The 12,599-nt window shown below is 43.1% G+C and overlaps 1 protein-coding gene across 3 annotated transcripts in view; it reads left to right on the forward strand.

The window, feature by feature from the left end:
- RNF157 (ring finger protein 157) overlaps positions 1-12,599 on the forward strand; it is a 74,962-nt gene that overhangs the window by 385 nt on the left and 61,978 nt on the right. The window contains exon 2 of one of the 3 annotated variants that reach the window (XM_024979846.2): positions 1,990-2,149. The exons of the other annotated variants lie outside the window; for them this stretch is intronic. The gene's annotated coding sequence lies outside the window, so the exon portion shown is untranslated. The remainder of the gene's footprint in view (positions 1-1,989; positions 2,150-12,599) is intronic. 3 annotated transcript variants of the gene reach the window in all.

Genomic DNA, 12,599 nt, shown 5'->3' on the forward strand with positions numbered 1-12,599 from the left:
GGGGGGTTCCCCGGTGGCTCAGGGGACCCAGAGGCCGACGGCGCTGCAGAGCCATCTCGGAGGGTGGGAGGTGTTGGACCAGGTCTGGGAGGGGCTGCTTTAGGGCCCTTGGCGGGGGTCGCCGGGGTGGGCAGCCCCTCCGCCGGGGGCTGGGAGCGGCCTGCGCGCCATCGGGTCCTGTGACGGAGACGTGCGCTCTGGGGACTGCGGCTCCGAGGGGCGGGGTGTCCACGGCGCAGGCCGGGTCCCTTCTTCCCGCCCGATGCCCGGGCCCCCTCAGGAGCTGAGGGTGAGGTGGAACGGGTTGGCATCCGAAGCGGGCACCTGTGCTAGGTGCTGGCCCTGGTGGCCTCCGGAGAGGGAGGCACAGGTTTGAATTAGGTTCTCCTGGTTGCTGGGTTGGGGGGCGAGGGGGAAGCTGCTGGAGGATGGCTGCCGAAAATGCGTTTGCTGTTGCGGGTGCTTTTTCGAGAGGCTGTCAGAAGAAAGGAGTTTAACAGAAATGTATCAGAGTCATTCGGGTTGTCGCTTTGCCAGAGTAGTGGCAAGCCTGGCATTTGGAATGAGAATAGCCCTGGGATAGGGCACAGGTATTGACAGTGTCTAGAAGTATTATGTTTGTTTTCAGAATCATTAAAACGATAAATGTCTCCAGCCTCTGGCTTGTAGCATAAATATTGGAAGTGGAGGAGAATTTTGACAGCACAGAGAGGCTTACAAGTGGATTGAGCACCAGCCAATTCAAAACTGCTGGCCCAAGACCTAACTCCTGGCTCTTTGTTTTTCAATACTTTTCTCAAGACTTGTGGGGACCCATGGCTACCATCTTCCCTTCGCTTTGGACCTGATGAGGATTTTCATGATCTTGGAGAGATGTCAGAATTACAGCAGTAGAATAAAGACATGCTAATGAGATGAGCTGGTTTCTCAGCAGTCGATCCAGTTTGTGCCAGGTGAAGGCTGGGACCAGACAATGAACCTGCCCCCTGCCGTGTGTCTGCCAGGGCCGTGTCGCACACTGCTTTTGTGCCAAAGAATGAATCGTCGCAGACATGAATATGCTTTTGAGCGGCTTTAGTACAGTCTGAGATCAAGGGAGGCATCATTAGTGTTTTAATAAAGCTCTGGCTAATTACGACGTATGAACCCAGTGCTAAATAAAGGAGGCATGCATTTTCCTTTTTAGTCGACAAAAATATACACAATTATTTGTGGACTTTTCTGAAATCACTTAGCTTTTATTGATTCGCATATGGAGCGTGTTTTGCTGAAGTTGGAGTTCACTGCCTCAGAAGAGTATTCATCCATCCTTCACTTATCAGAATAAGCATAGGTCGATCAAAGTCCCCAAAGGATATTGATGCAACTGTGGATCTTGGATGATGATAATAAAAGGGTAATGGACCAAAATGAAACTTTCCCTAACCATCACCCTCCATACTTACAGTCTTCAATCATCATCTCTGCTCTACCAATCTTTTTTAAAAGTTTCACCTAATGGTAACTCATTTTTAATCAGAGCTTTTGCACGAGAGAAATCTTTGTAGCAGGTGGACCAAATTTTGTATGTTGAACATAAAACACAGAAAATAGGAATCAGAACATTCATGTCCCAGTCAGCAGACCTCTGTGTACTTGAAACTTTATGTACTTGGCGTATGTGTGCTAGTCTAGAGGCATCTGCTGTCTTTCACGTGATCTTTATCAGTATTATTGTTTTATTTATTTGGCTGTGTCGCCTCTTTTCGGCACACAGGGATCTTTCTCTGCAGAGAACGGACTCTCTCTAAGACTCTCTAGTTGTGGCTCGAGGGTTCAGTAGTTACAGCACAGAGGCTTAGTTGTTCCATGGCATGTGGGATCTTGGTTCCCTGACCAGGGATCGAATCTTCGTCCCTTGCGTTGCAAGGCAGATACAAGTCCCTCGTGTGGTCTTTAAATTTACCTGACTATTGGATTATAATATTTTTTGTTTCTTTGGCCGGGCAGTGCAGCATACAGAGTCCCTACCAGAAATCGGACTGATGCCCCCTGCATTGGAAGCTTGGAGTCTTAACAGCTGGACCATCAGGGCAGTCCCTGGATTATAGTATTTGAGCCCCAAAGGAACCTTGCAGAGAATCTGGCCCCTGATCCATTCGTTTGGCGGGTAAGAAAATGGAGACTCAGAGAAGTGAGTTGGTAAAGGCCAAGGTTACCCAGCAAGTTAGTGCTCTTCTTACTAAACCGTCAGCCTCTGCCTTTCTTAAGGAATTGGATTTTGAACTCATCCTTGACGATTTGTGGAATGGAGGCTATTCTGCATCAGTATTGGTACAAAACTCAGAGGCCTGTCTCCCTGTTGAAGGATCAGACTGGGTTGATCTTGAGGTCTCCCTATCTTTGGTACCGAGAGTGAAACAAAGCAAACAGCAGAATCAGCTTTCTCCAGGTGACCAACCTGGCTGAGCTGGGACCGCCCTCTGGCTCACCAGGAAGTCTCTATAACTCCACAGCAAGCACAAGGTCATCTGTCCCTGTAATGATGGTCACAGAGCCCAGCAGAGATTGGTTTTTCTGCTTTTTGTATTTTTAAAGGAACCCCTTAATTTGGGGTTCCTTTAAAAGGTGTCTTTGTCCTTTAAAAGGTGTCTCCATATTGATAAGAAAGGCAGAGGCATGTTGACCTGGAAACATTTAAAAGATATTGAGAACAGCTGATTTCATGTTGGCACTTGGGTTTATAGCTTTTTTTTTTTTCTTCACTAGAGATAGGCGAAAATAAAATAGCCTAAAATTGTTTAGAATTAATTATTTGTTCGAGTTAGTCATATAGTCACATAGTTCAAAGTTGAAAAGAATGAAAAGGCATACAGTGAGAGTCTAGTTCTCACAGTGCTGTTCATCCACCCAGTTCCTCCCTGTATGCCGCCCTTACCTGCGTAACCACTTTCTGGAATTCTTCCAGAGTTTCTTGTGTAAATACAAGTGTAACTACTTAGACTGCTCTGCACCTTGTTTTGTTTTGTTTTTTTTACTTGCAAAAATACTGGAGATCTTTTTCTATTATCTCCATATTAGGGTTTTTTTGTTGTTGTTGCTGTTATTGTTGTTCTTTTAAAAAATAAAACAACTATATAACATTCCTTGTTGTGTATACGCTATTGGTTTTTCACAGTCTCCTACTGGTGAACATTTGGAAGTGTCTTCCCGCCCCAGCCTTTTACTGTTACACACAATGCAGCAATGATTAACCTTATGCATATGTTCTCAGGCAGTTTTTAGCTTTGTTAATAAATACACAAATATTAATCATTTAAATAACAGGAGGTATGATGGGAATTTGTTGCTGTAGAGTGTTTCTACATTAGCATAGAAAGCTGTTTTTAACACTCTTCTGCACAGTGCTAAAAGGCACAGGGTTGTGCCTTTGTAATTTTTGAGTTGGAAGCCATTCTGTGCTTTTAAATCCTCCTCTGAGATCTTTGTTTCTTTCAAAGGCCACGATCATTTGTTCAGCAAAGGTATGGTTTTGCTGACGTGTTGTTTTTATGCGCGCAGGCCCAACTTTTGAAAGGTGTCTCCATATTGATAAGAGTCATTGGTTCTGTTTTTCTCTGTCCAGGAAGAAATAGCATACCGTAAAGACATTCATTTTAATTCAGTACCTGATAAATCAAGTTCATTTCCCTCTTACATATTTGAGCAAATTGGAAAATAGGAGTAATTCATTTTGCTCAGGTATTAAGAGGGAAACCTCTTATTATAAAAATTTAAGATGGGGAAGGGATAGTTAGGGGTGTGGGATGGACATGTATACACGACTGTATTTAAAATGGATAACCAACAGGGACGTACTCTGTAGCACATGGAATTCTGCTCGATGTCACTGGGCAGCCTGGATGGAAGGGGAGTTGGGGGAGAATGGTTACATGTATATGTGTGGCTGAGTCCCTTCGCTGTTCACCTGAAACTATTCACAGCATTGTTAATTGGCTATACTTCAATACAAAATGTTAAAAACATAAAATTAAAAAATTAAAAATGGTGAAACTTCCCTAGTGGTCCAGTGGGTAAGAACATGCTTTGCAATGCAGGGGATTAGATCCCTGGTCGGGAAACTAAGATCCCACATGCCCCGGGGCAGCTAAACCCCCAGCCAAACACCGCAACCACTGAGCACCACAACTGGAGATCCCACGTGAGGGGACAAAGATCCCGCGTGAGGGGACAAAGATCCTGCGTGCTGCATCTCAGGCCTGATGCAGCCAAATAAGTAAATAATTTTTTAAAAAGTAAATAAAATTCAGAATGGTAATCAGAGTCCTGGGCAGCTAACATCATCATTCTCCAAATTTTTTGTTGTATTGGAGTACATATATGCTTGTCAAGTGGGTCTGTCCTAGGGCAAGAGCAGTTTCTAAAGTGTGGGTACTAAGTCTTTGCTGGTCGTACAGTTATAAAAGTTTCTCTTAGCTTTGTTGTTGTTTAGTTGATAAGTCATGTCTGGCTCTTTTGCAACCCTGTGGACTGTAGCCCGCCAGGCTCCTCTGTCCATGGGATCTCCCAGGCAAGAATACTGGAGTGGGTTGCCATTTCCTTCTCCAGGGGTCTTCCCAACCCAGGGATTGAACCCTCGTCTCCTGCATTGGCAGGTGGATTCTTTACCACTGAGCCACCAGGGAAACCTACTGCAGAGTAAAGAAGTATTTGGTTTTGGCAAATTTTGACTGATGCATTAACCAAAATTAAGCAGGTCTCTTGGGACTTCCCTGGTAGTCCAAAGTTTAAGACTTAGCCTTCTAAGGAAGGGGGTGCAGGTTCAATCCATGGTCAGGGAGCTGGGATCCCACATGCCTTGAGGTCGAAAAAACCAAAACATAAAACAGAAACAATGTTGCAACAAATTCAATAAAAACTTTAAAAATAGTCCACACATAAAAAAATATTTTAAAAACGTAAAAAATAAAATTAAGTAGGTTTCTAAAAATTTTAGTATGTACATTTAATACCATAATAAGGCTAATGGTTGTTCTATTTAATGATGGAGTCATAAAGATCAAGAGTTCAAATGCTGGTATTATTTTTGAATGCTTTAAAAGGTGGTAATTCTACTTTCGAAACCTCCAGTATTGTTGCTTTACTTGTACCTTACTTCATTGAGAGCAGACTGACTTCTTTCACTTTTCGATGCTGTCTTATGATTGAGGGCCTTTGATTTCCTTATATGATGGTGGTTATGTGCTTTGTTTCCTAGCAACCCTTTTCTCATTCTGTTTATTACCGTCAGTGCACATTATCGGGCACTGATGCACTGAGCTGTGTGCTAGTGTGTAGATTCTGATCCTGGGATTTTGATGCCTATGGCAAGCATCAGGACAGAAGCCCTCAAATCAGCTTTGTAGTTCATGATGAGGGTCACAGAAGGGAGGATTAACAATACAGGCTCTATGGTGGCTGTATCACCAGGGTTCTCCAGAGAAAGAGAACCCATGGGAGACGGACACATACAATTGGCTTCCATTATTGTGAGGCTGGCAAGTCTGAAAGTTGTAGGGCTGGCCGGCAAGCTGGATTCTCAGGAACTGATGTTGTATTCGTCAGTCTGAAATCTGTAGGAGAGGCTGCCAGACGAGAAGCTCAGGCAGGATTTCTGTGTTACTTTTTTTTTCCCCCCATACTTTAAACTGTTTATTTTGCATTGGGGTATAGCCACTTATAAGGAAATGGCAACCCACTCCAGTGTTCTTGCCTGGAGAATCCCAGGGACCGGGGAGCCCGGTGGGCTGCCGTCTGTGGGCTCACACAGAGTCGGACACGACTGAGCAACTTAGCAGCATAGCCAGTTAACAATGTTGTGGTAGTTTCAGGTGAACAGCAAGGGGACTCAGCTGTACATTTGTATGTAAGTCTTACAGCGGAATTCTTTTTCCTCTGAGAAACCTCAGTTTTGGCTTTTAAAGCCTTCAACTGATTGGATGAAGCCCATCCACATTCAGTTCAGTTCAGTTCAGTTCAGTTCAGTCGCTCAGTCGTGTCTGACTCTTTGCGACCCCATGAATCGCAGCATGCCAGGCCTCCCTGTCCATCACCAACTCCCGGAGTTCACTCAAACTCATGTCCATCGAGTCCGTGATGCCATCCAGCCATCTCATCCTCTGTCGTCCCCTTCTCCTCCTGCCCCCAATCCCTCCCAGCATCAGGGTCTTTTCCAATGAGTCAACTCTTCGCATGAGGTGGCCAAAGTACTGGAGTTTCAGCTTTAGCATCATTCCCTCCAAAGAACACCCAGGGCTGATCTCCTTCAGAATGGACTGGTTGGATCTCCTTGCAGTCCAGGGAACTGTCAAGAGTCTTCTCCAACACCACAGTTGAAAAGCATCAATTCTTTGGAGCTCAGCTTTCTTCACAGTCCAACTCTCACATCCATACATGACCACTGGAAAAACCATAGCCTTGACTAGACGGACCTTTGTTGGCAAAGTAATGTCTCTGCTTTTGAATATGCTATCTAGGTTGGTCATAACTTTCCTATTGGCCTTTAGGGGAATGCAAATCAAAACTACAGGTAGATTACCACTTCACAGCCACTAGGATGGCAATAATTTTTAAAAACAAATAGTAAGAGCTGGTGAGAATGTGGAGAAACTGAAATCCTGGTCTACCACTGATAGGAATGTAAAAAGGTACAGCTGCTATGGAAAACAGTTTAACAGTTCCTCAAATGCTTTGTTACTTTATAACTCAGCAGTTACAGTCCTAGGGGTGTGTGTGTGTGTGTATGTGTGCCCAAGAAAAATGAAAATAAAAATATTCCATACCAAAACATGTACATGAATGTTCATAGCAGCGTTAGTCATAGTAGCTAAGAGGTGGGAATAACCCTAATGTTCAACAACTGGTGACTGGAACATCTGATAAAATGTGGTAAATCCGTGCAGCAGAGTGTTATTCGTCAATGAAAAGGAATGACATTGATATGTGCTATAGCTTAGCTGAAACCGGAGAGACACTACATGAAGTGAAAGAAGCCAGAGGCAAAAGGCCATATACTGTATAATCCCGTTTATATGACATGTCCAGAAGAGGCAAATCCATAGAGACAGAAAGGAGATTAGTGACTGCCAGTGGCTGGGGGAGGGGGAGATGAGAAGTGATTGCTAACAGGGTTTCTTTCTGGGATTATGAAAATATTCTAAAATTAGATAATGATGAATAGTTGCATAACTTGTGAATATACTAAAAAACCATCTAACTGTATGTTTTAAATAGATGGCTTGTATGGTATGTGAATTATCTCTCAATAAAGCTGTTTTTAAAAGGGACCTAGGACTTCCCCAGGGCTTCCTTGGTGGCTCAGATGTGAAGAATCTGCCTGCAAGTGCAGGAGACTCAGGTTCTATCCTTGGGTCAGAAAGATCCCCTGGAGAAGGAAATGGCAACCCTCTCCTGTGTTCTTATCTGGAAAATTCCATGGACAGAGAAGCCTGGTGAGCTATAGCCCATGGGGGTCACAAAAAAAGTCGGACACGTCTTAGTGACTAAATGACAGCAAAGAGGACTTCCCTGGTGGTCCAGTGGTTAACACTCTGTCTTCCAATGCAGGGGGTGAGAGTTCAAACCCTGGTTGAGGATCCCACATGCTCCGTGATGGGGCCAAAAATTAAAAAAAAAAAAAAAAAAAGGACTTAGATTCAAGAGTTAGAACTATAAAACCCCTAAAAGAAGACATAGGAGAAGCTATGTATTTGTTTCAGATTGGGCAGAGTTCTTTGATACAATGCCAAAAGCTAAATCCATAAGGGAAAAAACTGATAAATTGGATTTCTTCCAAATTAAAAATGTTTTTACTTCAACCAACATTAAGGAGATGAAAAGACAAGCCACCTTCTGAATGAAAATATTTGCAAAACACATAGAAGATTTACATCCAGAATATTTTGACAACTCTTACAACTCAATATTAAGACGACAACTCAATTTAAAAATGGACAAAAGAGTTGAATAGACATTTCACCAAAGAAGATACAGGAATAGCCAATAAACACATGGAAAGATGCTCAGCATCAGTAGTTATTAGGGAAATACAATTAAAACCACAATGAGATAGCACTTCAAAACTGCTAGGAAAGTAACAGTAAAAAAGACAACATCAGGTGTTGGTGAGAATGCAGAGAAATTGGGATCCTTGTACCTTATGGATGGGAATGCAAAACGGTAATGGCCAATTTGGAAAAGAGTTTGAGAGTATCTTAAAAAGTTAAACATAAGTTTACCTTATGATCTAGCGTTGCACTCCTCTTGTTGTTCAGTGGCTCAGTCGTGTCTGACTCTTTGCGACCCCATGAACTGCAGCACGCCAGGTCCCTGTCCTTCACCATCTCCTGGAGCCTGCTCAAACTCATGTCCATCGAGACAATAATGGCATCCAACCATCTCATCCTCTGTCGTCCCCTTCTCCTCCTGCCTTCAGTCTTTCCCAGCATCAAGGTCTTTTCCAATGAGTAAATCTATTCAAAAGAAATGAAGACATAGATACCCACCAAGACATGTGTTCAATTGTTCATAACAGCATTGCTCATAATGATCAAAAAACTGAAAGTAATCCAAATGTCCATCAACTGGTGAATGGATTAACAAAATAAGGTATATTCATACATTACAATACTATTCAGCAATTTAAAGAAAACAGCTATTGATATATGCTACACAATGCAGATTAACCCCAAAAGCATTGTGGTAAGTGAAAGTAGCCAGAAACAAGATGATGTACTATTGTAAGTGTCCATTTGTGTGGACTAGAAACAGCAAATACAAAGAAATAGAAAGCAGAGCAGGGTTTGCTTAAGGCTGGGGGTGGGAGGGGAGTTAGTTGTAAATGGACATGAGGGAGCAGTTTGTGGTGGTGATATTTTCAACTGGATTGTGGTGATACTTGCCAAAGTCATTGAATTGTAACATGGATGAATTTTATGCTGTGTATGTTATACCTCAATAAAAACTGTTTTTAAAAATAACAGTAAAGAGACTTCCCTGGTGGTCCAGTGGTTAAGACTCTGAGCTCCCAATGAGGGGGCTCGGGTTCGATCCCTGGTCAGGGAACTAGATCCCACACGCAGCAAAGATGGACGATCCCGAATGCTGCATCTAATTCCCGGCACAGCCAAATACATAAATAAATATGAACAAAGGCAGTACCGAGTGTTTTATGCCAGTTGAATAAAATCAAGAGAAGAGCTTGAGGACACCCCTGGTGGTCCCGTGGTTAAGAATCCGTTGGCCAGTGTGGGGGACACAGGTTTGATCCCTGGTCGGGGAAGATTCCACATGCCTCAGGACAACTAAGCCCACACACCACAGCTACTGAGCTCGTGCTGTAGAGCCAGCGAGCTGCAACCACTGAGCCCAAGGGCAGCAGCTCCTGAAGCCCTGAAGCTCTAGAGCCCTTGCTCCGCGACAGGGGAATCCACCACGGTGAAAAGCCCCCTCGCTGCAACGAGCAAGCAGCTCCTGCTCACCACCACTAGAGGAAGCCCGCCCCGTGCCACAACTAAGGCCCAGAGCAGTCAAATAAAGAAGTAAATGCTGAAAAGAAAGACATAGTGTTGAAGTCTTCTGAGCGTTCATGAGGTGAATGAAGAGTGAGAAAAGACAGTTGGCCTGGTTGGTGTTCCAGAGAAGAGCTTCAGTGCAGTGGTAGAAACTGCTGTAAAGATTGGAGGGGGTGTTGGATGTGGGGGTGGGAGCAGACAGAGGATGGAGGAATGGATGGATAGAGGAATGGGTTGGTGGATGGATGGGCTGGTGGGTGGATGGGTTGGTGGGTGGATGAGTGGGTGGGTGGATGGATGGGTGAGTGGTTGGGTCTTAAGGCATTTGTTTTTGTATTTGTTTTTAAGTCAGGGAGAGAATATGTTTGTAGAGGCAAACAAAAAGCCAGTGGAGAATGAGGAATGGAAGTCTTGAGTAAGAAGGATGGTTGCTGGTGAGGTCTGGAGGAGGTAGAGTTAGTTGGGAATGAGAACCTAGGTGAAAAATAATGCTTGCGATGGGGAAAATAGGAATATCTTCTTGAGATGGGAAGAAAGTATGAATACAAATATAGGGAAGTTGAAGGTATTGAAACTTTGGTAACTGAAAAGGGTTTTTAAGGAGGGCCACAAAGTAGAAGGAAAACAGGTAGAAGGGTCAAGGTTGGGGGCTTGAGAAGGTTGGAAAGGTTTGGGTCCATTGACTGTGCCTTGCTGTATATACTGTGAAGCTACAGTTGTTAAAACCATATTGTGGGACTTCCCTGGTGGTCTAGTGGCTAAGACAACCACACTTCCAATGCAGGGGCCCTGGGTTTGATCCCAGGTCAGGGAACTAGATCCCACATGCTGCAACTAAGGGTTCACATGGCACAGCTAAAAGCTCCTGCACAGCACAGCTGAGACCCTGGGGCGTGCCCCCCCCCCAAAAAAACCCTATATTATACTTGTTCAGAATAGAATAGGACCCAGATCTAGATTATATATATATATAGCATGATAAAAATCAAATTTCAATTAGTGGAGGAACCCATGGGCCACAACTTTTGAGCCTGTGCTCTAGAGCTCAGGAAGCACAGTTAAGGAAGCCCAGACATCTAGAGCCTGACTGAGCAGCAAGAGAAGCCACTGCAATGAGAGGCCCAGGCCCCACAAGTAGAGAAGAAGCCCCACTCGCCGCAACCGGAGAAAGCCCAGCAGCAATGAAGACCCAGCACAACCATAAATAAATAAGAAAGTAAAATAATTAGTGGGGGAAATGGAATAGTCAAGAAATTATGTTAGTGATGTTTCCTATTTGGAAAAAAAAAAAATTAAACCCTTATCTCACACAGTTCACAAGGACAAATTCCAGATGTAAAAACAATTAAAAAAAAAAAAAAACAGGCAAGCAACATAAACTAGAAGTAGAGAGCGTTTATCAGGAGGGAAACAGTTAATTCAATCTGGACACTCAATGGGATTACAGTATAATAAGAGCACACACAGGCTCTGGAATAAAAATAGCTGGATTTGGGGCATGGCACTGCCTCTTCTTAACTGTGTGACCTTGGACAAAGTCCTTAACCTCTCTGGGCATTCAATTCCTCTTTGGTAAAATAAGGAAAAAAAAAATAGTTAACACCCACCTTATAGGGTTGTAAGGAATAACCTATGTAATATTTGTTGGTATAGCACTGGTATATAGAGTAAGCTTTCAAAAAGGGGTGATTATTAGATAGTCATTAAGAACAATGAGGTTGGGAATTCCCTGGTGGTTCAATGGTTAGGACCTGGCTGGGTCTGGGTTCAATCCCCTAAGGAACTAAGATTTTGTAAGCTAATTGGAGTGGGCCAGAAAAAAAAAACAATGAAGTCAATCCATAAGTCCATAAGTACAGACATGGAAAGATGCCAGTGTTACATTAGAGAAAAAAAAGCTACATGCAGATCATTATGAGTAATATTTTAAGTAGGTTAAAAAACAAAGTAAAGCAAAACCGAAAACTTGAATGTGCTTGTATATGTATAGGAAAACCTAGAAGGCTGCAAACTGTTTTTTGTTGTTTGGGGGGAGAATCATTATCTTTTTTAAGTTAATTAATTTTGTGTTCGGCTGCTCTGGGTCTTCACGGCCGTGCACAAGCTTCCTCCGGTTGCCGCGAGCAGGGGCTACTGTTCGTGAGGGTGCGCAGGCTTCTCACTGCAGTGAGTTGCTACAGAGCACTGGTTCTAGGCACGTGGGCTCAGTAGTTGCTACGAGGTGTGTGGAACCTTCCTAGATGGGATCGAACCTGTGTCCCCTGCACGGGCAGGCAGATTCTTAACCACTGGACCGCCAGGGAAGTCCCCCCAAATTAAGAGTTTTTGTTTGTTAACATTTAGGGTATCCATTAAATACAGAGTTGAGGAAAAATGAGAAGTGTCAACTGCCCTTTATTGTGTGATGTAATAGTTCATAGTGGTTTGGTGGCAAATGTCAGAATATCTCACTGGGGCAGACATAAATTCTGGAATCCACTGGGTAACATTTACTTTCGTTATGATGTTAGGAGTATACCCCAGGAGTGTGGTTCATTGGGTAAACGATTTTAGATTGTTAATTTCGAGATATTTCTTTTTCACATGGTGACTAACAAAGAGCTGTATTCTTCTCAGCAGATAGTCGAAAAAAGAGTGTGACTAGCACCTGAAAATGTTTTTATATTGATTACATGTTGAAGTAATATTTCAGATATATTGGGTTGTTAGAATATCCAACATTGGGTTAAATAAAATATATTCAAATTAATTTTGATTATTTTTACTTAAAGATATGGCTCTTAGATAATTTAAAATTACATATGCGGCTTGCTTTTTTTTTTGATCATGCCTCAAGACATGTGAGATCTTAGTTCCCTGACCAGGGATTGAACCCTTGACTCTACAGTGGAAGACCAGAGTCAACCACTGCACCTGCAGGGAAGTCCTGTCATGGTGTATTATTACTGAACAGTGCTGATCTGGAAGAACAGTAGTAGTGTAATTTTCTTCCCTTGTAAGTAATTTTTTTTTTAATCTGGATGCCTTTTTTTCCTCTAATACTATATATATACATATATATATATATAT

Source organism: Bos taurus, chromosome 19 (assembly GCF_002263795.3).
Source record: "Bos taurus isolate L1 Dominette 01449 registration number 42190680 breed Hereford chromosome 19, ARS-UCD2.0, whole genome shotgun sequence".
NCBI classification, from domain to species: Eukaryota; Metazoa; Chordata; class Mammalia; order Artiodactyla; family Bovidae; genus Bos; species Bos taurus.